Source organism: Podarcis bocagei, assembly GCF_964188305.1.
Source record: "Podarcis bocagei genome assembly, chromosome: 5".
Taxonomy (NCBI): Eukaryota; Metazoa; Chordata; class Lepidosauria; order Squamata; family Lacertidae; genus Podarcis; species Podarcis bocagei.
Window position 1 is genome coordinate 67,975,924 of NC_138129.1, and position 22,999 is coordinate 67,998,922.

General features: G+C 44.3%; 1 long non-coding RNA gene across 2 annotated transcripts; it reads right to left on the minus strand.

Annotated features, from left to right (window-relative positions):
* Positions 1–4,974: 4,974 nt before the first annotated feature.
* On the minus strand, positions 4,975–22,871 carry LOC308586834. 2 transcript variants are annotated; one of them, XR_014008082.1, is made up of 2 exons: positions 22,531–22,871; positions 4,975–8,208 (listed from the first exon to the last, which is right to left on the minus strand). It is a non-coding gene; the product is annotated as an uncharacterized lncRNA (long non-coding RNA). The 2 variants fall into 2 exon arrangements; XR_014008083.1 differs by lacking the exon at positions 22,531–22,871 and adding an exon at positions 8,850–10,415.
* Between the last annotated feature and the right edge of the window lie 128 nt (positions 22,872–22,999).

Genomic DNA, 22,999 nt, shown 5'->3' on the forward strand with positions numbered 1-22,999 from the left:
TCAAGGATAAATTGGTCATCTGAGTCACCTTTCCCTGCCCCGCTCCAATCTTTTTCAGACAAAAAATTCTACTCAGGAGAACTGGTGCTCCTTAAGTGTTGGTCTAGTTTCTACCTGCTCAAGAGGTTTCCAGTGTTGACCACAAACTTGTCCTTGGAAGAGAAAATACTTACCTTTCCCAAGCAATGCCTGGGTCTTCCTAGTTCTGCAATATACCATGAACAGGAAGTGTGTAAGGCCACCCTTTGGATGAGCTCTGAGCATGGCTGGCACATCACTGAGGTGACCTGAAGCAGCCTGCCTTAGGTAGCATGCTCTGCAGGGGGCAGGAGATTCCAGTTGAACCCGTGCTGCCACTTCCACTTATTTTCTTCCAGCTGCTGCCCCTCTATGGTCTTGGCAACAACAACTTCCAATTCAGATTCAGGTAAGCTGAAGATGCACCCAAAAGCCAAAGTCAGGAAGAGCAGCAGCAATGCTTCGTGGAACACCTCCCCCTTTCCGCCAAGACTCTCAGACAAAAGGGGCATTCCCACAGAGCAGCTGCATTGCCACTGGTCTTCCACCTTTAGAGGAGCAGGGAAATTAGCAGCAATGCATTGCAGAATGCCTCCTTTTCAGCAAGTAGGATCATCTTAATAGATGGTCCTGGTTGCAGGCAGGCCCTCAACCTGATCCCCACCACCACCACCACTCTCATGCCAGGGTGGCACAGATCACCCAGGGTTATTGCCCAATCAATTTGAATGGGTGATCGTGGGGGAATGTATAAAAGCGGCAGCACGACGTGTGCCAAGCACCTGCTTCACGCTGCTGAACACCCGCCCACCCTCCCTTTAATTTAAGTGTCCTTTGGCCTTGCTTTGGACTTCGGTTGGTTGCCCGTCTTCGGTCGGGGACCGGGTAGGAATTTTTCCATTTGGCAAATTGGCACGGGCCACTTGGTTTTCGCCTACCTCTTAGCAATCGTCACAACTTTGTAAGGTTTGGTGGCTAGGCATTGGCTTATTGTTGAGTGGAGGAGGGGAGATCGGCCATTGCCTGCCCCTCTATTGTTCAAGGGTATTCCGTTAAAGGAATCCAGGGCCTGGATCTGGTCTGAAGTCTGCTTGAAGGGCTAGGGCCATGTCAGGCCTCTGGGAACACCAGGGGAGATGCAGGCAGGTTCCCCCAAAGCAGTTTCCCTTTCGGTGGTTTACCCTTACAAACTTCCTGCAAGGGGGGTAGGAGTCAGATATAGTATTTTGCCAATGCCTAAGCCAATACCATTCTCATTTCCTGTAATCAATAAAGTTGTGGCCAAAAAATTTGCCCGCCAACCTTAAAGAAAAATTCTGTGTCTGTGTGAAATTCTATATGCTAATGGGGGTTGGCTTAAGGGTCTTGCCATGCAAGACAGCATTGCTGTTGTTCTCCTCTCACCCCAACAAGGTGTGGGCCTGGATTTGTGAGGGAGCATTGGCCGGGTATATTGACTCAGGAGCCATTATTATTATTGTATTATTATTATTATTATTATTATTATTGTATTATTATTATTATTATTATTATTATTATTATTATTATTATTATCAACAACAACAACAACATTTCTTTACCACCCTTCACCCGAAGATCACAGGATGTTTTACAATATAAAAACACAAACAAATACAGCATAATAACAAACAAAAACAATTCCCCCATAGGCCATAGATTGTTTAACTACCCAAAGGCCTGGAAGAAAATGAATGTTTTTGTCTGGCACCTAAAGATATGTAGGCGACAGGTGAGCCTCCCTGGGGAGAGCATTCCACAAGCAGGGAGCCACCACAGAAAAGCCCTGTTCTCATGTTGCCACCCTCCGAACCTCTCTCAGAGGAGGCACATGGAGGACCTCAAATGATGAACACAGCATCTGGGCCGGTTTATAAGGGGAGAGGCAGCCCTTGAGGTATTGCAACCTTGAGCCATTTAAGGCTTTATAAGTCAAAACCAGCACTTTGAATTGGACCTGGAAACTAACTGGCAGCCAGTACAGTTGGGCCAGAATTGGCGTTATAATCCCAGTGAGCAGCCAGGCTGAATTCTGCACCAGCTGAAGTTCCTGAACCATCTTCAGAGGCAGCTTCTAGATGTCACCAAAGCATAGATTAACAGATGCTAGACTATCCCAGTCCAGATATGGCGAAAGTGGGCCACCAGTCGGAGTGGGTGGAAGGTACTCCATCCCACTGAGGCCACCTGAGCCTCAAGTGACAGCAATGTAGCCTGACTGTATCATGTTCAAACTGTTGGGTTTCTATCAGAGCTGGGAGAGCTGTAACCTTCCACGCACTGTTGGACTCCATCTCCCATCTGCCCCAGCCACCATGGCCAAGGGGCAGGGATGCTGGGAGATGGAGTCCAACAATACCTGGAGGCCCACAGCTTCGTCACCCCTAGTTTAAACTTCAAAGGGACAATGCATTTACACTTTAAAAATGTGAAGTATGAATGTGACAAAGAAGTGTTTTTAAACACAGATAAACATACTGGTATACTTGGCCAGAGAGCTGAAACTTGGGTATGGGTCCCTGTTCAGTATGCGCTTGGTGAAAATCTGGGTGTTGCTATTGGAAATGGCAGAAAATAGGCATTACTGCCTTCATGTCTACACTGGTCGCACTATTACCTCTGCAGCAGGCTTTTGGTATTATTTAATAAACCAGAGTGAACAGTGGGACAAAAGGTGCCCTTATCATGCCACACCCAACACTCATCATCTGTTCTACTTGAGATTGCAACTTCATTTCCAGAATGTTATCTCTAAACGGTTGAGACTTCTTAGTCCTTGCCAATATTATAATTATCCTGCCCCAAGCAGGATATTCTCTGGTAAATGGCAAAACACTTCTTTTAGCTCTCAAGAACAAAAGGTATAGTAATTAAAGCTTATTATACAGATTGGGGGGGGGGGTGCGCGCGCGCATGTGTAAAAATCTGGGTCAAATTCCAACTGGGCAACATATGATCTTAGCCAGAGGAGGAGTGTAAAAAGTTCCTAGCAATGCAGAGAAGCACTGCAGAATCTAGATCAGAAACATATGTGCTTCGAAAAGATCCCAACAACAGTAGAAAAAAAACCACTGGATGCACGTTACAAATATTCCCACTGCCAAAAGGTGGGGGAGGAAGAATGGAATAAACAGGCGAGGGGATTTTTAAATATATTTTTTTTAAAAAATTGAGAGAATAAATTTGTTCAATCCTTTTGCATTATATGAAGTGCTGCATCTATTTTCTCAGACGTTTCTATGTGGCCTGATCCTATAACTTCTTCCTTGTAAGTAAATCCCAGTGAGATCCACAGGAGTTATTCCCAAATAACCAGGAACAGGATTGCAGCCATTTAGCATGATCCTAAACATCTTGGTGAATTACTGAAAAATCCATGAGATATTGGGTGCATATACACTAACCTGTTTGTCACAATAAAATGCAGCTCTTCTCAATCCGGGATAGTTCATCCTCAGCTTGCTTCTTTGAGTCTAAATTGAAAGTGTTGTTCTTAAAATTATTAGGATCTTGCAAATAGTGATCCTACTGAAATTAGACTCTTTTTCGACCAGTGCAAGCTACTGGGAAAGAAAGCAGTAACAGCTGGATAGAAATATCAGCTAGAGAGGATGAAAATGGGACTCTTTTATCTAGATGCTTTTATAGTATGCTTTGAAGCACTCTGTAAATAAAACGTGATATGTATGCTTTTTTGTTTTGTGTTTTGACTGTACTGTTGTAGTACTTGTAACATTGTAGTCATCTCCATAGTAGACTTTTGCTCTTTTTTGTTATTTAATTCATTCATTCATTAACTTTTAGGATGTTTTACTGGGCGAAGTATACTTTTCAGTACAACATATCATGATTTACAATCCATCATATTTCAGCTTAATATAGTGGCCTTTTAAGGCAGGCCATCCCCATTCCCATAATACAGGTGTGGGATCGAACATGAGTAGTCCACCCAGTGAGACTTAAGTAACATTTGAAGTGGCGACTTCACCACCACCTGGTGGGGTTTTGACTTGCTGTGACTTAGAACCTCTGCAGGGGTGGGGGACCAATTAGGATGAACCACCCCAGGAGGTTGATGGATCCAGATGGTTTCCTGGTGCCTCTCAGGGACTTTGCTGTCACCTTGGCAGGTGATTCTGATGAAGCTCTGGTCAATTTCCGGAATGGAGAAATGATTAGGGCAGTTCACACAAATCCCAAGCATCCCCTCCCATGGAACAAAGCCAAAATGAGTTCTCTGGTTTTCCAGGGAACTGTGACCAATAAAATGACTGGACTGAAGACTAGAGTGAAGCTGGTGGAAAACTCTGAGCAAACCCAACCAAACATGGGCTAGAGCTCAATTAAAGAATTATTTGGTGGTTTTTTGTTGCAAACCACCCTGTGATCTTCGAATAAATGGTGGTATATAAATTTAATAATAATAATAATAATAATAATAATAATAATAATAATAATAATATCCCCACCTTTGGGGCTGGTCAATGGCGTACTGTGATCCACCTTATAAGAAGATAATTTGGACCACTTGATAGCCTTTTGTGAAGAATTTGCACAACTCTTTGCAGACAAAAAATCACTTGGGTTATTTCTGACTTGGATGCCTTTGTTGATATAGGTCCAGTGAATGTAACTTCATTCCCTGCTTGTTGAGTCACAATGGAAACCTTTCAGCTTGTAGAACCCTAGGATGTAGACAGGATTGGAGAGGTGAGGCCTACATACCATACATGTTCTTCACTATTGCCTGTCCAAACCATTTTGTAGAATTTATTGACTGGCTTAAAAGTTTTCCAAGCTGTGTTTCAGCATAGCCCTCCCAAGGAACTTCACAATTTTTAAAAATAAAATCACATAAGATCACCTCCCCCTACCACAATAAAATCCAACAATGTTCTGATTATTGGGCAGCTACAGATAAAATTCAAACGACAGCACTCCAACCAAATGTAGATTTATTGAATTTTTTATGAAGCCCTGAAGGTTCTTTCTAGAGCCACTCACACATATTTCCCTGGGAAAGGAATTTGTTAGGTGTGGGGCCACCACAGATAAGGCTCTGTGTCTGGTACCCACAAGATTAATTGGCTGTGATAGGCCATGGAACCATTGTGTCCAGTATTCTGAGATTCTAAATATGAGGTTTATTGGCGATGTCGGCACAAGATAATGCAAGATTTGCCACCTTATGATGCAAGCCTATACTAAAAATAATAGTAATTCCCTTTAAACTCAATAGGGTTAGGTTCCCAGTTAAGTATGTTTACATTACAGTTTATGGCACAATATCATGTAAATTTACTTAGAAATAAGTTGCATTGTTTTCAGTTGAACTTACACTAGAAAATACACTTAGGATTGCCAACTTGGTCTAGAAACAAATATGTTTCTGTCTAGTTGAGACTAACACTATCATAATAAATATTACATTTTTATGCACTGCCAGATTAGGATATGTGGATTGTCAGGTTGAGCTATGTGTAATCATTGTTAAATTATGCAAGTGATAGTAGTCACTCCATCACACCCTTCAAAGAATCTCATAGAAGCATTACACTTAGTTGATTGTACAAGGCATCATTGTATAACATTCTTGCAGCATATCCATTTATAACTACAACCACGTAGCTACTTCTTAAGATAATGGAATTATATATAAAAATGTGTGTTAGGATTCTCATGCATAATTGTTTGTTTTTTTAAATGCAGCATCAACATACATGGTGTTACAGAATAACATAATCACATCATTTCCCCAAATTCAAATTCTGTCTTCCCTGCTTTGTGGCATCCAGGGTTGTCTTTGTTTGACGTGGAATGTGGATTGGTTAACCTATTTGCCTATTGAACCATTTCTTTGACGACATCATGGAACCTCTGACACAAGCCAGTTTGGCAGCTTGTGCCACTCTCTTACGATCAGGGCTGGGGAATCTGTGACCGTCCAGATGTTGTTGGATTCTATCTCCCATTATCTATTGCCATTGACCATGCTGCCAATGGGAGCAATTTCTGTGTGGCCACAGGTTCCCCACTTCTGGTTTATAGAGCTTTAGCTGTTTCATGGCAGGCAGGAAATCCAAAAGGAGCAATGGCTCGTAGTGTTCATAGAGATACGGTAAAGACATGGGAACAGTACAACTCTTCATGCCTTTCTTAAAATTTGGACATAAAGCCAGTTGAAATCAATAGGGCTTGATTCCAAGTCAATAGGTTTAGGATCAAGCCTTTAATGTGAAACATAACTTTGTTTCTGTTGGGGGAAGATACCAATAACATTTGAGACAGAGCTCAGTCCATAGCAAATCTAATTTGCTTCTTGGTTGCCTTGGTTTTGGAGGTAGGTTGTTGTGCTTTTTTGTTTTGCCCTGGAGTTGCCTCTGTCTCCCAGGGTGGCCAGAAGGAAGTATTTAGTTTTTCTTGTTTATGTCATATAGTGTTGCTGTTTTTAATATATGTATAAAAACCTCCGTTCCATAATTACTTGCTGTGCTGTTGTTCCTTCATGGGTATAATGCATGTCATGAGACCTGAAATGACTGTATACATACAAAATATGCCCCTTTAGAGAAGCCAAAGAACATAAGAACCCTCCCTTCCTTTGGTGGAGTTGTGAATGGGTTTTTTACCTGCTCTCTTAACTCCTCTTCCAGTTATTAAATATCTGGATGGCAGCCACCACATGGATCAGATGGAATTATTATGATTGAAGGCGAAGTGTGTGTGTGTGTGTGTGTGTGTGTGTGTGTGTGTGTGTGTGTGTGTAAAACTAGGCCTTGGCTTCTTTGGCAAGGACTTTAACACAAGTATTAGGGATAAACAGCCCACCCATCTTTGATGATGGTATCAGGGCAACATAAAATCATAATATTACCCATTCTACACACAACATCTCCAGGGGAAATTGTAGGGTTGATTTAATCACACAACCACCCAACCAAAAAAGGAAGAATGGAAGAAATAGTGGGGGGGGGGAGGCAAATAACACAGTTCCTTTCAAGACCATGTTCAATAGAAGGTATTTTTTCTTCCACGCAGTCAATAGCGTGGAAACCTGAAATTACAATCACTATTGTTTGTGTTGGGTTAAACTCTGCTGAAATCAAGCTTCATTTATAGAAAGTGAATAAGGAAGCTAAAGTTGCAATTTGCTGAAACTGTGGTGGGAAGAGGGGAGAATTAGATTTTGCAAACTTCACACCAAATGAAGTTGGTTCAGTACAAGCTGGAGACCACTGATTTGTCAAGTTCCCCCAGGGCCAACTTCTGGTTTTGCTGTTCTTTGCATGCACAAGCTCCCCACCTCCAATCACTAGCATCTCCAGGTAAAGCTGTCCCTTGTCTAAAATCCTAGACAGCTGTTGCCAGTAGAAAACCCTGAGCTAGACGGAGCAATGGTCTGGCACCTTCCTCTATTCCTAGCCAGTGAATTTTAGAGCAACAGTCGAGGGTGCTGTGGCCATACGGATGTCTTTGGACTCCAACCTCCATCAGCCCCTGCCAGCAGGTCAGTGGGCAGGATCCATGGGAGCTGCAGAATTCAACCACATCTGGAGGCCCAGTTTGCGAAGAACCTAAAAAGTCCATCTTTGGATTCTGCGCAAGGGGGAAAAACATTTTAAAGGAGATCCCAGGGCCTGGCTGCCTTTCTCTTGCCTGTCCCCTATCCAGTCGCAGGAAAGCCTCACAGTTCCATCCCCCACCAAGAAGCTGAAGATGAGCAGTTTGGGGAAGCAGCGGCGGGGATTGCTTCGAATAGCGGCGCAGCCCAATTCCAAGCGGCTCCGGGAGAGCAGCTGAGCGAGAGTCCTTCCTCCTCGGCCTCCGTTGCTGATTTTTTTCTGGCTCCGGCTGTAGCAGGAGGGCGGAGAGGGAGAGAGAGCGCAGGGTGTCCTGCGGGAAGAGCCCCGTTGCCATGGAGGTTTTTGTGGGTGTGAGTGAAAAGATACAGGGTACCTCTCACGGCCTTTATCCGGGAGGAGAGATGGAGGCGTTCCAATCCTTTCTTCCCTGGAGGGCTGCAGGGGAGGCGAAGCAGGGAAGGCGGAAGGAAGGATGGATGGACAGCCGGAACCGCACTCGGAGCCCTCTTGTCCAAGCAGAACGGAGTGAAGCGCGCACCAGACTGTGCAGGAGACCCGGCCAGGGCAAACCCCAAGAGATCGGGGAATCCTGTGAGCAGGAGGGGAAAGAGAGGAGGAGGAGAGCGAGAATTGTTTTTTCCAGAGCCTCCAGAGGATCTACTACAACTGACTGGTTCCCCAGCAACACACAGCTCTTTCAAGAGGCTGGTTTTCCGCCGCGTTTCCGAGCGTGCATTATCCCTAAATGTGGAGCTTCGCTTGTAAATCTGTGTGAGTGTGTGATCGTGAGGGGGCAACCACGGTGGAGTGGTTATTATTCCAAAGCAGCAAACCCAAACCCAAGGTTGCAGCCAACTAAGTGCTGTTCAGAGCAGATCCATTTGACATCAGTGGACAGCATCGTGCCCATTGATTTCAGTGTGGAACGCCTGAGTGGGATTGGATTGGGTTCAACTCTCACGTTGCCATCCTATGCCTACTTATCTGGGAGCAGGCGCCACTGAACACTGGGCGGACAACTCTTAGTATCGCCACGCTTTGCACAACCAGAGGAAGAGTTCGGTGTAACAAGGGTGCCTTGCCTGTTGCAATTTTAATACTGGCTGCCCTTGGTTAAAGGCATTTCTTCATTTCTAGCCTTGCCTTTTAGGTGTGCTGGACCTTTCATTCTGTAATTGTTTGACTCCCACAGGATCAAGATTTAGGCTAGAATTCAATATACACGCTTACCTGGCAGGAAATGCCACTGAGCTCAATAGGATTTAACAGTTTGCGCTGTTCCACTGTTAACTCTTCGGGGCAGCGTTCTTTCTATTCAGTAGCTCATTTCACTTTCGAAAGGACCATGCGCACTGCTAATCTCCTTGGGTGAGCGCAGATATAGACATGGATAGAGCGATACTTTCTGACATTTAAATCTTAGTTCTGGAAGGGACCGTTTCCCTCTCCGGCTGCTATATGAGTCTGTCAGGATGCTTTAGGCATGATATAATTTTAAACGGGGAGGGGGCAGATTGTCTCCACCTCTCTCTTTCCAACTCGGCATGGTGCGGTGCGCACCTTTGCGCAGGGCTCCATCCGGCAGGATGGCAGAAAGAGCGTCTCCCCCTTCCCCTCTGTATAGCCGCCTGCCCCTTGGAAAAGCAATAATCGAAGACAAAACAGATACGAATCGTTTCCTTCAGTAGAATTAGCTTTGGAGTAAGCTGACGCAGGATCGCACCGCAGCAAGGCCTGACAGGAGGCGCTTTTCACTGGCGCGGAAAGGAAGACATGGGGGAAGGGAGGTCTGGCTGGGTTTCTTTTTTAAAAAAAGCATATCCTTCTTTATGCTACTGTTCAAAGTTTATGCTAGGTTGTTGTTGTTGTTTTTAAGGTGCCTGCAACATTGCTAGTAAGAAGCTGCATCGGGGCCCTTGATATTTGGATAATGTTAGTTCTTTCACTGAGCAGGCGTGATGGCAGAATTTAATACACAGAGAAAGGGGGAAGAAAACAGAAAAAATGGGGAGAAAAAGAGAGAGATTAGGTTTTAAGAAAAGGCGCGTGCATTATCCCTCCACCTGGTCCGAAAGACCAATCTTAATACTTTGGAGAATTTTCTTTATGTCTGTCTGTCTTTCTACCCCCCCCCCCCCAATGCGCGGTTACTTGCGAATAAGCGCCACTGAATTCCGTGGAGCTTCTATTTCCTCCCTAACGTGGGTCGTTGGAGCGAGCCGAGCGCCCTGCTGGCTGCTTGGGTGGGAGATGATGAAGTAATTGCTTGGATCGCCCGGTGAGCCAGCACAAAAAAGGGGGAAAGGAAAGGGAAAAGTGGGAGGGGGGAAAGGAGCCTACAGAAACGCAAACGCTTGTCTAAAGAAAGCGACTTTGCATTTTGAGAAGGCCCCAAAGCGTCATTCACAAGATCCGTGCTCCTTCGCCCCAAGGGGACTGGACCTCCCTCGGTCAGGCCAGCGAAAACCCAAACAAAAACCTGTCCTGTTTATTTATCTGATAAACGGCAGGGAATCGAATTGAAGCCACAGGCAAAATCCGCCTGAGTCCTCTGTTGTGGCCTGGCTAGGGGTCCTGCTTCACGCCCATTCCAGCCCTCACTTTCTCTCTGGCTACCGTTACTTCACAGCTATATGTTTACCTGGAAATTAAACCGATTACTCTTCTCCATCCCCCTCCCTCTGAATAAAATTTTGACGTATCTTCTCTTTACCAACTTCTCTTTCCTGCAGTAAAACAAAATTCAGCAAACTAGCATGCATACTGCATCTCATTATCCAACTTCACTGCAAATAAATACTGCTTACCACACGTAATAACATAAGACAATAATATATTGTTAGTATGTCAAAAGGCACATTATACCGATAGGGTAATAAGGCATGCATGCAACAAATCCTTCCACCTTTCTTCTTTTTAAACTGAAAATTAAATAGGAATTTCCCTGTGCACATGTTCCCAAGTAAGACACATCAGTTGTGAAATGTTCTTTTTTGTAGAATGGAACAAGAATTTTGCTTTATGCTTAGGATATTGGCAGCCATCTTTACTTTGTAAAATGACACCTCAGGAAGAAGCCTGTCAGATCAGACCAAAGACCCATCTAGTCCAGTGTTCTCCTATCACAGGGGCCAGCCAGATGTCTATGAGACACTCACAAGCAGAGCCTGAGTGCAATAGCCCCCTTCCTTCCTGCTGTTTCCAGCAACCAGAATTCATAAGCATACTGCCTCTAACAATGGAGATAAAACATAGCCATCATGGATAGAATCTGCCAAGAACTATATCCTCCATGAATCTGTATATAACAGGGTTTCCCAAACTTAGGTCTCCAGTTCCCAACATTCCTGACCACAGGTCCTGATAGCTAGGGGTGGTAGGATTTGTAGTCCAACAGCAGCTGGAGACCCAAGTTTGGGAAATCCTGGTCTATGAGAACATGGAGCTACCCTATGGAGCTGTCATCCATATACCCTATCCCACACATAGGAGAGTAGAGAGTGTTCTGATTACTTGAATATTTTTTGGGAGGAAGGCTCACTCTGCATGCTTAGATGCTTTTCAGTTCTTGCTAAATTTAATATTGAACATCCCCTAATAAGTGTGTTTAGAACTGGAGCCGTAATAGAGCAAGTAGTATTAAAAATGCTGGAAGCAAGCTTAAAAAGAGAAAGTGGAGTGGAGTCCCTAAGATGATTAGATGGTACCTAGTATACCTCCAACTCTGGCAACAAAGCTTGTTCCAAATGCATTGCTCTGCTTTCCTTTGGACCACATCAGTGAGGCTGAGAGGGGGGTCTTGTTGTCTGGGCAGCCCAGGACCTTCATGCACAATGCCCAGGCTTGTGACTTGGGGAGGTCACTTTGGTGCTGCTAACACAGTGGTTTGACTTCACTCTGTCCCCCAGAGGCACACTCCATTGTGTCTTGAGACACAGATGAATGCCAACATACAACATACATCTTAACACAGTCCCTGATTAGGAAATCCTACTGAAGACAGCAAGGCTTGCTTCTGAGTAATTGTGCCCAGACTTGTGCTGTTAGTCTCTTCATCAGAATCTAGCATAACCAAGGCATGGAACCAATTTAGAAAGCTGTTAACTGTCCAGACTAATGTGAACTTGAGAAAGCGGTACTGACTGTTATTTCAAACAAATGAGCAGGATGTTTTAAAGAGGAACTAACTAGCATTGTTGGAGATATCAGATCATGCAATTTGATGTGAGCTAATGAACATTTCAACAAGATGGTGGAACAAAGTTTCAAAAGGAAGTAAACAAACAATATCAGTATTATCTAGGCCTGGGTAGGCAAGTTGCAAAATGAAAGAGCCCAAAATGCACACAGATGCACAAAATTTCCGAACCTTTGAAATTATTCAGCTTTCCATGTATGGTGAAGAGGGGTGGTGGAAGTAACCCTGCACAGCTTTGCAGTGTTGGGAGAATCCAGGCTCTCCATTATATTTCATACAGTAGAGTATACTTCCTCTGGGTAAGTCAATATGAATCCTTTCTGTATCAGGTAGCAGCCATTGTCTTCCTTTCAGGTGGGTGGCAAATCAGTGATGAAAGGGGAGGAATGAAATCTCCACTGGGAGATTCCGTTTTCCTTTTTTCTTCTTTGAGATGTGGCAGACACTAGAAAGTGCACAGAGGGACAACATACTGGCATCCCAACTTGATAAACTTTTCCTGTGCCTCAAATCCTCTTATTCACTTTACCTGATTGTGGCTCAGTTGCCAACACAGCCTGATGTAGGCATGGATAGTGGCTCCCATCAATGAAGTTCAGCATGGATATTTGAAACCTGTCCTCTGAGAATAGTTCCTTCCCCCAGTGAGGACAGAACAAGAGCAACATTTTGCATGCTACATTTTGTATGCAACACTTTGTTGCATTTTTGTACTTTTTAGTAGTTAGTATTGATGAATTTATTGTGCATTTTGTCATATTAGTGCTATTTTAGTTTTGTTGTGTGCTGCTTAGCTATTGTCTTAACTAATTAAATAAATGATTTCGTGGAGGGGGAAATCATCACACAGGCCACATGGAACTCTGTAGCCATACTAGTGATGCCACTGTTATTGGGTTAGGCAACAAATGCTGTTCAAATTTTAAGTACCATTAGTGGCATAACTCCAGTGGTCAAGAAACTCCAAGCTACTCTCTTCCTTTGCTGCTGCTGGGGCTATTGAGTTACCCACTGTCAAGTGTGGCTGGATCTGTCAGCAGCTTCCCTGCATGGTGAATCACTGAGCTGCAGGTGGCAGCATGTCAGTGACATACATATCACTGTCAAACAGTCTACCCTACACTCCATAAGCTTGCCTGCTGCCTCAAATGCATTGGAGGCATTAAGTGCTGAAGTAAGATTCAACTGCCAGTTGCCTCTATATGTGGAATTTTGGAAAGTGGTGCCACCTTGGTTTTAGGCACCAAAATATATTGGACTGGTCCTGAGTGTCAGGCATCTGTGGCTGAAGCAGCTTCAAGATTTGGTGTAGCTGTAATAGGCCTTGGCCAGTCTGGATTTTACTACATTTTACTACACTGGTTGCTGCAAGACAGAGTGTACATCCCAAATTCAGAGTGCATGACAATAGTTAGAATAGGAACACCACCTCTGTGGAGTGGAGTGTAGGGCAGTCCAAAGTTAACCAACACACTTCAGTTCCCCATACACATTAACTATATTGATATCAGCAGCAGCAGCAATATTCTCATCCTGCATTTCTTCCAAGGAGCTTAAGGTGCTGTACATTGTTCGTCTCTCCTGCATTTTACCCTCACAATAACCCTATGAGGTAAATTAGACTGAGAGACAGTGAGTGGCCCAAGATCACCCAGTCAACTTTATGACTGAGTGGGAATTTCACCCCTAGTCTCCCAGGTCCCAGGCCAGCCCTCTAACCCTGGAATAGGCCCTCCAGATGTTTTGGACTACAACTCCCATCAGCACCAGCAAGCACAACCAAACGGTTAGGGCCGATTTCAGTCACACCACATTTCTTACCTGAGCCAACCACTACATCACAGTGACTTTCTAACTACACAGTGATTCAAGCCAATTTGTAATGAATCAAAACAGTCTGAGATTAAGGTTATTAGTGTGGTGGCAGGGAAATAAAACACACCTGGACTACTGCTAGTAGGACTCTGGTGGTGTACACAACATACATTTAAAGCACATTTAAGTTTATGGGAACTGTAGTTTACAGAGCAACAATTCCCAGCATCCTTAACAAATGACATTTGCTCCCTCATAGGTGGCCTGTTTTTTTTTGTCCATTCTTAATGCCTGTCCATTATTACAACTCTTGCTTCCCAAAACTCATTTTATCCAACTCCAGTAGAGTGGCCACATTAAAAATAATTTAAATAAAGATGACAGGAATCTTCTGCTTGAATAGTTGTCCAGAAGAGGGAATTCGTACAAGAGACTCAACTCCCCACTACCACTAAATATGCAGGAGACCTGCTTTCCTTTTCATCTATCATAAATTGCAGGTTCAGGGCTGTATCCATCCCTCAATTGGCTAAAGCCCCAGAGGTCTCTTCATTCTCTGGTGTGGTGTTTTTCCACTGCCTGCTTCATTGAATCATTGTAAGCTAATCCCCACCCCACACATAGACATATACCTTTGCCAGGAGAAGTATCATTTGGGCCCATCCATCAAATATGGTTTAGTTTAGACAATGGCTACATTCCTGTCTTTTCATATGTTAACTTATTACACAACTTGGTTGGCGGGAGAAATTTATCTGGCATAGGGATGACAAATTTAATCTGCCCTGAAGAACTGGGGGTGAGTTCCTGGCATATTTGGGTTGAAGGAAATGGGAAATCTAGACACCCCATAGCGTGCTCACAAAAGGGGACCAAACAAGTTGTCATTGCCAGTATGCATATGTATACATATACACACACAAACACAAACACACACAGCAAACACATCTTCATCACTCACCACCCCCACCCCCCGTACCACTGATTAACAAATATTTTTATATAAGCAGTGTGCCTTTCATGTTGTTAACATTTTGCTTTTTATACAATTATTTTTGCTGGTGAAAAATAACTTTTAAAAGTCATGACATACTGTGAAAACTTTGAAAGTCACTCTGCAATTTGGGAAGAATAAATACGGTTGCCCCAGTAAACAATCTGGTGAAAGTTCATCAGCTGCAATTCTATTAACTCAATGGGATATATGATGGAGTCTTATGTACACGTACCTACCAGCTGAAATTAGTAGGACCAATTCTGAGTAAATACACATAAGGCTGTGATTTAAGCACACTAACTTAATCTGGATTGGGTGCTTTATGCAGATATACTTCTCTCCTTCACCTGTTTACTTTCCATCATTTTTCTTGAGCTTGCAATTACACAGATTAGTACCAATTAGAAGGGTGGCTTGACTCTGTAAGGCAGGGAGGCTGTGGTTGCTCAGTGGTAAGTGAAAAGTTGCCTGCATATCCTTAAAGAATCTATATTATTATTTTATCTATTATGGGATAGAACCTATGACACTACAGACTGGTTTCAAATCTGAGCACCACCTGCTCCCTCCAGCAAATCTAGACACAGGGCACTTCCACACAGCAGTTTATTGTGGATTCTGTAGTGCTCATGCATGCAAGCATTCCCCCCACCCCCAGCATCCACATGAAGTCATCCTCATCCAACTGCCACCCCATATTTTCTTCCCTGCTACACATTGCCACTACCCTTTAATCCAGAATTTCTCTTACGGGCGTGGGTAGTTAACCTTATCAGTCCCCACGCCCAGAAAAGGCAAATCTAGAATAAATAGGGAGGAATATATAAGGTGGTATTTTAATGAGGGCAACATCATGTGGCTTCTGCACAAAACCTGCATGCATGATCAGCCCTGAGTCCGCAATAAACTGCCATGTGGAAGCATAATCCTGGTTTGCCACAAGTTCAGCTAAATGGCAATGCATGTTTATACCTTGCTCTAAATCTAGGCCCCAATCCTACCTGTCATTTGCTTTTACGTGACATTTATACGACATTACTTTTATAAGACTCTTGTGCACATCTCAGCACCAACACAGCATCATTTGCACACAATTTCTTCTCCTAGCAGAGATTATTATGATGCTGCAGCAAAGAGAGAGTGGTACCAACAGCTAAGATGGGAGAATCCCACATCTTTTGCTTTCATCCTATGGTACAGATTTGAGGACATTCACAGTTGAAATCGTATGCATGTTTACTTAGTCCTAAGCTACAATCATAAACACATTTAATAGGGAGTAAATTCTACTTCAGAATAAATATGCATTGCTTTGCACTGTTACTACTTTTGCAGCAGAATTGTGGGTTTCATGTTGGACACAACAGGGAAATACTGCAGTCTAATTACACAGGCAATGGGGTTTAGGGAGTTTATTTCAGAAATCCCTAATTTGTTCAGTTAGACATTTTGAAAGAGACCGTTTTATTTTGTCTTTGTTATCACTTATTTGCATCACAGGCAGCCCAATTGTCGGCACATAACAGCTAAGCTGCGACCTTATACACAATTACCTGGGAGTAAGTTTCTTCACTGAATTGACTTTTGAGTTGATACATACAGGATTGTGCCATTAGTCTGTATAGATTGGAATTCAGTGGAAATCCCAGTGAATTCAGTGGAATTCCCTGCTGAATATAAACTTGCAAATGATGGGATTGTATATTTTACATTGGGCTATAAGACCGAAGTGAATTCCATTGCAATTAACGGAGTGCCAAATAAAGCTTATATTTAGGAAAGGAGTGGTTTTTATTTATCAGTAAAGTGGTCATGCTGAGTTAAGCACTACTTTATTATAGTGCAAATGTTGTGAACCAATCTTCCTAGAAACTAAACTGAATAAAGGTTAAACAAAAACCTATCCTTTGCTTCAGTCTCTGGAGACTTTCCTTCAGTCTCTAGAGAAGCACAAAGAGAGAATGTAAGCAAATATTTTAAAACCTCCAAACACTGGATATTGCACGAGGATCCGGTGGAAAGCGAAAGTACTGTTACTTTCTGCCTATCAATATCCAATCCATCATTTGACTATTTAGAATAAAGTCCCCCAATTAAACGACTCCTGCACACGATTCGAAGGAATACCATTAGCTCCTGCTCATTTTAATGCCATATTTTTTTCATTTGGGGGGGGGACCAATTCCATGGAATTTACTTCTGAAAAGACATGCACTAGAATCATAGAATCATAGAGTTGGAAGAGACCACAAGGGCCATCGAGTCCAACCCCCTGCCAAGCAGGAAACACCATCAGAGCACTCCTGACATATGGTTGTCAAGCCTCTGCTTAAAGACCTCCAAAGAAGGTCTACAGTCTTATGTAATCCGCCTCGAAAGCACGCCCTGCTGGACTCAGGAGGCCTTTCCTCCCAAAACAACAACAAATATCCAAGTGCAAGATTCACTGAGGCACGAAGTTTCACCGACAAAGAGAATTTACGCCTGTAGGTAACGGGGTGCAGAGAACCCAGCCTATGAGCTGGGCTAGGAAACGCACAACGAAAAACCCAACCTGCGTTTACAAGAGCTTCAAAACACGAACATTAGTAGCAGTTGTTGCGCTGTGATTTCAGTGGCACCTATAACGCTGCTTAGGATCGGGCTGCGCAGGGCAGCTAAAGACTTGGTTCTTAGTCCTTAGTTAAACGATGTTAGGGAGTCGTATTGGTTGACAATTTCAGTGGTGTTTGCAACTGACTCGACCGAAGACGTTATACACAAAAAAGGTATACTTTTGGCCTTTATTGCAAAAGGGAGGAAAAAGCTGCAGTCAGACCAAAATATAATGGGGTGGAATATTACATCCCCGCCCCAACACCCGTTCCGAAAAGTATTGTCTGCTGCATTTTGGAAGCTTTGAACTAGCCACAAAAACAATATGCAAAAATATTCCACCCAAATTATTCAGTATTCTTTCCTCTTTCTTCAGCATTCAGAATTATTGCTGAAGGCTATTAGAAAGACCCACGTTATATGAAAATGCGCACACAACCCACGCACTTTCGCGCTTCCCAACAATAGGGAAATTCTCCTTTTCCCCCTTTATCTTCTTCCCTCGTCTTTTGTTGTTGTTATTGTTGTTTACACTTGATATAGAATTTCAAAAATGGTGGAGGGAGGTATAAAAAGATGGCATCTTAAATTGTCCAATTCAGAATTAGGACAACGGAGATGTATTTCAGTCGACTTTCAAAATAAACTAACCCCAACTCAAAAGCACAAACCATAAGAGTCTGCAAGTTCCCTACATAATTTCTTAGGACTATCAACAATGTGTTCGCACGCGCGCACAGCAACAATGTGCAGTTAGCATTCCTCGAGTGAGCAGCGTTTTCCTTGTCAACCAACTGTAACTGATAAGCTTTCATCAGATTTCTCTCTTCCACTCCAGTTTTTACAGGGGACAGCGGCAAACGCCTGGAATTGAGCTACGGTTTGAAGCTCGCTCGCTCGGGCGTATAGTTGCTCTGAATTATTATTTTTTTCAAGTAAATGTTTACCAGTGGCCATCAGATTCATTATTAGCCACATGATTTCTAGATGCATTGGGTTCTGAATATCGCTTTGGGGAGAAAGCAGAAGATTTCGCTACATTTTGGCATTATTTTCCCTTCCTCGAAATGTATTTAACAAAAGTATGGAATAATTTTGGGCACTAGCCAGTTGTAAAGACCACGCTCCATCTCTCTCCTTTGGACCTGATATACTTTGACCACTGTAATCGGAATCTATTTACGCAAGCTTATTTTTATTTATTTTTATTATTTATTATTAACGAATACGTTCAAGACTTTTTGTGTGTTTGTTTTAATGTTGGTTTTATTTCTGTAGGGAGGCGGGCCCTGGCACGCCATTGCTTTTCCAAATTCTCCCCACGTTGCCGAACGATTTTAGGAGGGCGTTGGGGAATAAGAAATACCCACAAGAATACATCTTGCGCCATGTGAAAAACGAAGCACAGTGAAAAGAAGAAGAAAACAAAACTTTTGTTTGGAAATCTCGGGGCAGGCTTTCCAACGCCGCTTTCCAGATCCCATCGGGTTTTCAACACGTTCGGCAATGTGGTTTTCGACCTTAGAAGGTCGTCCTGTCATCTTCCTGCAGGCTTTCTCTCCGCATTTAGGTACGAACCAGGATAGAAATGCACTTTAAACCCCTCCATCTTTTTTGCTTTCTTGCCTTGCCACTTCTTTGGGAACAAACTCCACTGCACATAATGAGATCTACATCAGAGTAAACCGGTAAAGGGTGAGAAGGCAAAAGCACACAACAGCAATGCCATCCAGGCATGCTTTAAATGTTCTAGGTTGTTGCTTTGAACGCTGTTTTCCAAATTCTTGCACAAAATCCACAGCAGTCATCCTAATGAATGGGAAGAATTCAGGAAATGTTTGCCACAGTCAGAAATGTCTTGCAGATTCCAATACTGTATCTTCTCATACTACTAGAATCTTGTCACTGATTTCCCTAGGATTTAAGGTTGCAACTTTTGGCTGAAAGATCTTCCGCTTACTTTAGATTTTGCAACTTGCCCCACAATCCTGCTGGGGACCCCCCCCCCTACTTGCAACCAGATTTTGTCGTCGTCGTTGTTGTTGTATAAATCGTGTGGACGGATTGGATGCTAAAAGCAGGCTTCGCAACCTATTGCAGACGTTCCTTATCATTTGCAGATAAGAAAGGGCAATCCGAGGACAGAGAGGAAGAGAAACCCCGAGGAAGAAATGAACCGAGTTGTTTTAACCTCTCTCGGCAGCACCCCTCAAATCTCCTTAAACCTTTACTGCTTGCTAATATGTCTTCAACGACTCAAGAAAATTAAGGAGACCTTGTTGGGAATTGTTGGCCGTCTCTGAAATGATTGAAGCAAGTCTTGGGGAGAGTCAGATAAAGCAGAATTGTCTGCAGCAACGTTCCACGGACGGACCACGTAGGTGTTTTGGGGATCGATGCTTTGCATACATACTTACAAGCAATCACCACAGAATCGGAGTCAGTGGGCAGAGCGGACTGCAGGGTAATCATAGCAGGTGGCAAGCATAAGGATTGCTACAGATAAAAGACACACATTTCTGTATCTGGTGGCAGCACCAAAGCTTTTCCCAACACAAGGAAACCAGACTACCACGCTAGGCACCTACAGGGTTAACGGTGCCCCCAGAAATGCCCGCGGTGGGTGGGAGGGGAGAGAAAGCAGCCCAAGGCGGAGTCCTAAAATTAAAGCACGATTCTTCTCTAAGCAGCTTAAATGCAGGCTTCCTGGTGTCCAAATTATTTTCCCTTGATTCTATCTCATTTCCGATCTCGCCGTCCCGCACCAGTCATTAGTCCTTTCTCGACAGATTAAAGAAGTCTGAGACCTCCCAGGGAAACGGGGAGGCTCCTGTCAGGGTTGTAATTGCTTGCACCTTTCAGGTGAAGACCCCAAACACGTGTTTCTCCTCTGCTGGGCGATGGGCAAAAGAAGATCCAGGCGATAGAATCGTAGAGTTGGAAGGTAACCCGAGGATCATCTAATCCAACCCCCTGGATGAGTTAGTTAAAGGGCCTTAACAAACAAACAAACAAACAAACAAACAAACAAAATCAATCCCCATTCCTTTGCTGAGTTTCAAGGCCAATGTTTTGGCTATACACTACGAGTATGGTACACTATGATGCCAAAGTAACAGGAAGGCTATTGGGTTATTGCAAATCAGCCTCCAAACCAAGTATGGAGTTATCTCAGTCCAATCCCAAGACACACTCAAAAAGTTTGTGGTTTACAGTGGAGGAGGGCAACGGCAACATCACCAACATTGCTCAGTTGTGTGTGAGAGGATTTTGCATCCCCTTGTTTAAGGGTAACCGTCTCATATAGACACATTTCTCATTCAGACACAAAGGATAAGACCTATTAGCCTGCTTTTCGTGGTGTTAAATGCCACCCCCCCTTGGCCCTCCTCCGGAAGTGCCGATACGACTTCCGCGATGGGTGGAGAGGGCTGCATGGCCAATACTGCTGGGAAGGAGCCATGGAGCGGGTGAATCAGAGCTTTGGCGGTCCTCCCATCCCTTCGCGTTCGAGCCGTGGCAGGAGGCTAATAATAGCCTCAAAAACAAGAGCAGACCCACAAAGAGGGCGATTTAATGGAAGAAATATGGAAACGATGGAAGATGATGAACCGGCAGCGAGTCTTGGGAGTGAAAAGAGATACAGCAGATAAATAAAAGTCCGACTGAATGCAAACTGCGCATTTTGTAATAAAGGGCAAGCTATCTTCCAGCATATTTTCTTTCATTTTCCTAAATGGAAAGCAAGGACGTCGCATAAACGATGGTGATGATCCACTGAGACACTGAATCACCTGCAATAACCTCTTCCCTGTTCAGGTTACTGGGGCATTTTTAACTCCCCCACCCTCGTCCTGCAATATGTCGGGAAAGATCGTGGAATCTGGGTTTTTGGGGGCTTGACCAAGCGAGGCTGGCAAATGACAGCCCAAATTTGGGGCAGATGTTTTATATGGGATGCCGAGCTAATTGCAACAGCAAGCTGAGCCATTTTAAAATTTTGGGTGAAGATTCTGTTTTTCAAACCTGACTGGAGGTGAACGTTGCCGCGTGGGGGCTATATATATATATGATGGAAAGAAACCCTGGGGAAAGGGAGGTGAGAAGAGGGGGTAGCCAGGTCTGGCCGGCGGCAGTCCTGGAAACTTAACTTCGATCCGGAGCCCACGTCTGCTTCTCTCTTCCCGCAGCAGGCTCAGTCAGTTGCGCCTAGGCCAGCGCGCCGGTTTGCCCCGTCCTGAGATCATCCCTCCAAACGCGTCTAGGCTACTGTCGCCTGGAATGTTGAGAGCCACGGTTCGCTGCGCTCCGCGGATTTTCCCGCCGGCGCGCGACTTGCTTGGATCAGCCGCTCTAGCTAGCGCCAGTGGCTGTAGCCTCGGGATTCCAGAAAAGCACACTCACCTTCCTAGGGAAGCTTGTCTCCAAATTTAACGTCTCATTAACTTCTGAGAGGCATCCAAGCCGGGGGGAGGGTTTCGCGGCTATGGGGTTGCGATCCTAGGCACGCTTGCTGGGGAATAAAAGCTCCAATGGACTCCGTGGCAGTTAACTCGCGAGCAGCTCTGTCTGCACCTACGCGGCCTTCCCGGGTATCTATTTTATGAGCCCGGTTAAAAGAAAGACACGCGGCACGCCGCAAAAAGGGAGAGAAGAAAATAAAACTACAAACAACCAGCAGCTCCATCCATGAGGTCATAGCGAGGAGAGATTTTCAGATGGGGAAGAGGAGGAGAGAGGCGATTTAGGATTGCACAGAATCTGCGGCTGTTTGTGGTCTGGAAAGGAATGATGTTCTGGCTAAAGTTGCGGCCACGGGAGGGAGGGAGCCCTTCTAGACTTGCCTGGTGAACAAACGTGCACAGGATCAAGGTGTAGCTCGCAGATCCTACAAAAGCATTTGCTTGGGACAAGCAGTTCGACCTGCTGTCAAGTAAGATGTTCAGGATCTAAACCAGAGGCTGTAACTACAGAATCGGCCCCACTGTATCCACTGAGGCTTACTTCTGAAATAAGGATGAGATGTGATAGAATTCTCTGCACGCGTAACTAGAAGTAAATTTGACTAAAAGTTATAAGGACTTCTCCCTACTCAAGATGAAGCTCGTAAAGACCTGGCATATTTATTATGCTCTCCAAGGCTTTGTGGACTTAAATCCATCAGATCATGCATTCATTTCTCTCTGACCTCGCGAATAGGACTGGCAAATCTGAAGTAAAACCTGCTGAAAGAATACCCAGACGTTCAGACACTACGTTGGAAAAATCTGAATCCCGGTCTCCGGAATATAAACGTGGTAACTCACCTCAGCGACGGAGAAATCTGGTTTTAGCTTTCGATCCCCGAATCGCTGGCCGTTCCCCTTGCGGCTAGGGAGAGAAGAGAAGAGAGGTGTTGTTGTGTTTAAAAAAGGTGAATGACACATGGGGGGGGGGAGGTTGCCTTCGACGCTTTCCGAGAAACAGTCAACGCGAAGCCACCAGATTGTCGCCCCCTGCTTTGACAGAAACGGGCTCGCTTGGCGTAAGGTGCAACGGTCCTTTGGGACGTCGCGGCCCTTGTCCCAATCTGCTCCGCCCTGTCAAGAAAACGTCGCGCCTCTAGCTAAGAGAGATAAACCGAATTTAGCAAGCAGGGGGTGTCCGGGGCAGTGTGGTGTAGTGGTTAAGAGCGGTAGTCACGTAATCTGGGAAACCGGGTTCGTGTCTCCGCTCCTCCACATGCAGCTGCTGGGTGACCTTGGGCCAGTCACACTTCTGTGAAGTCTCTCAGCC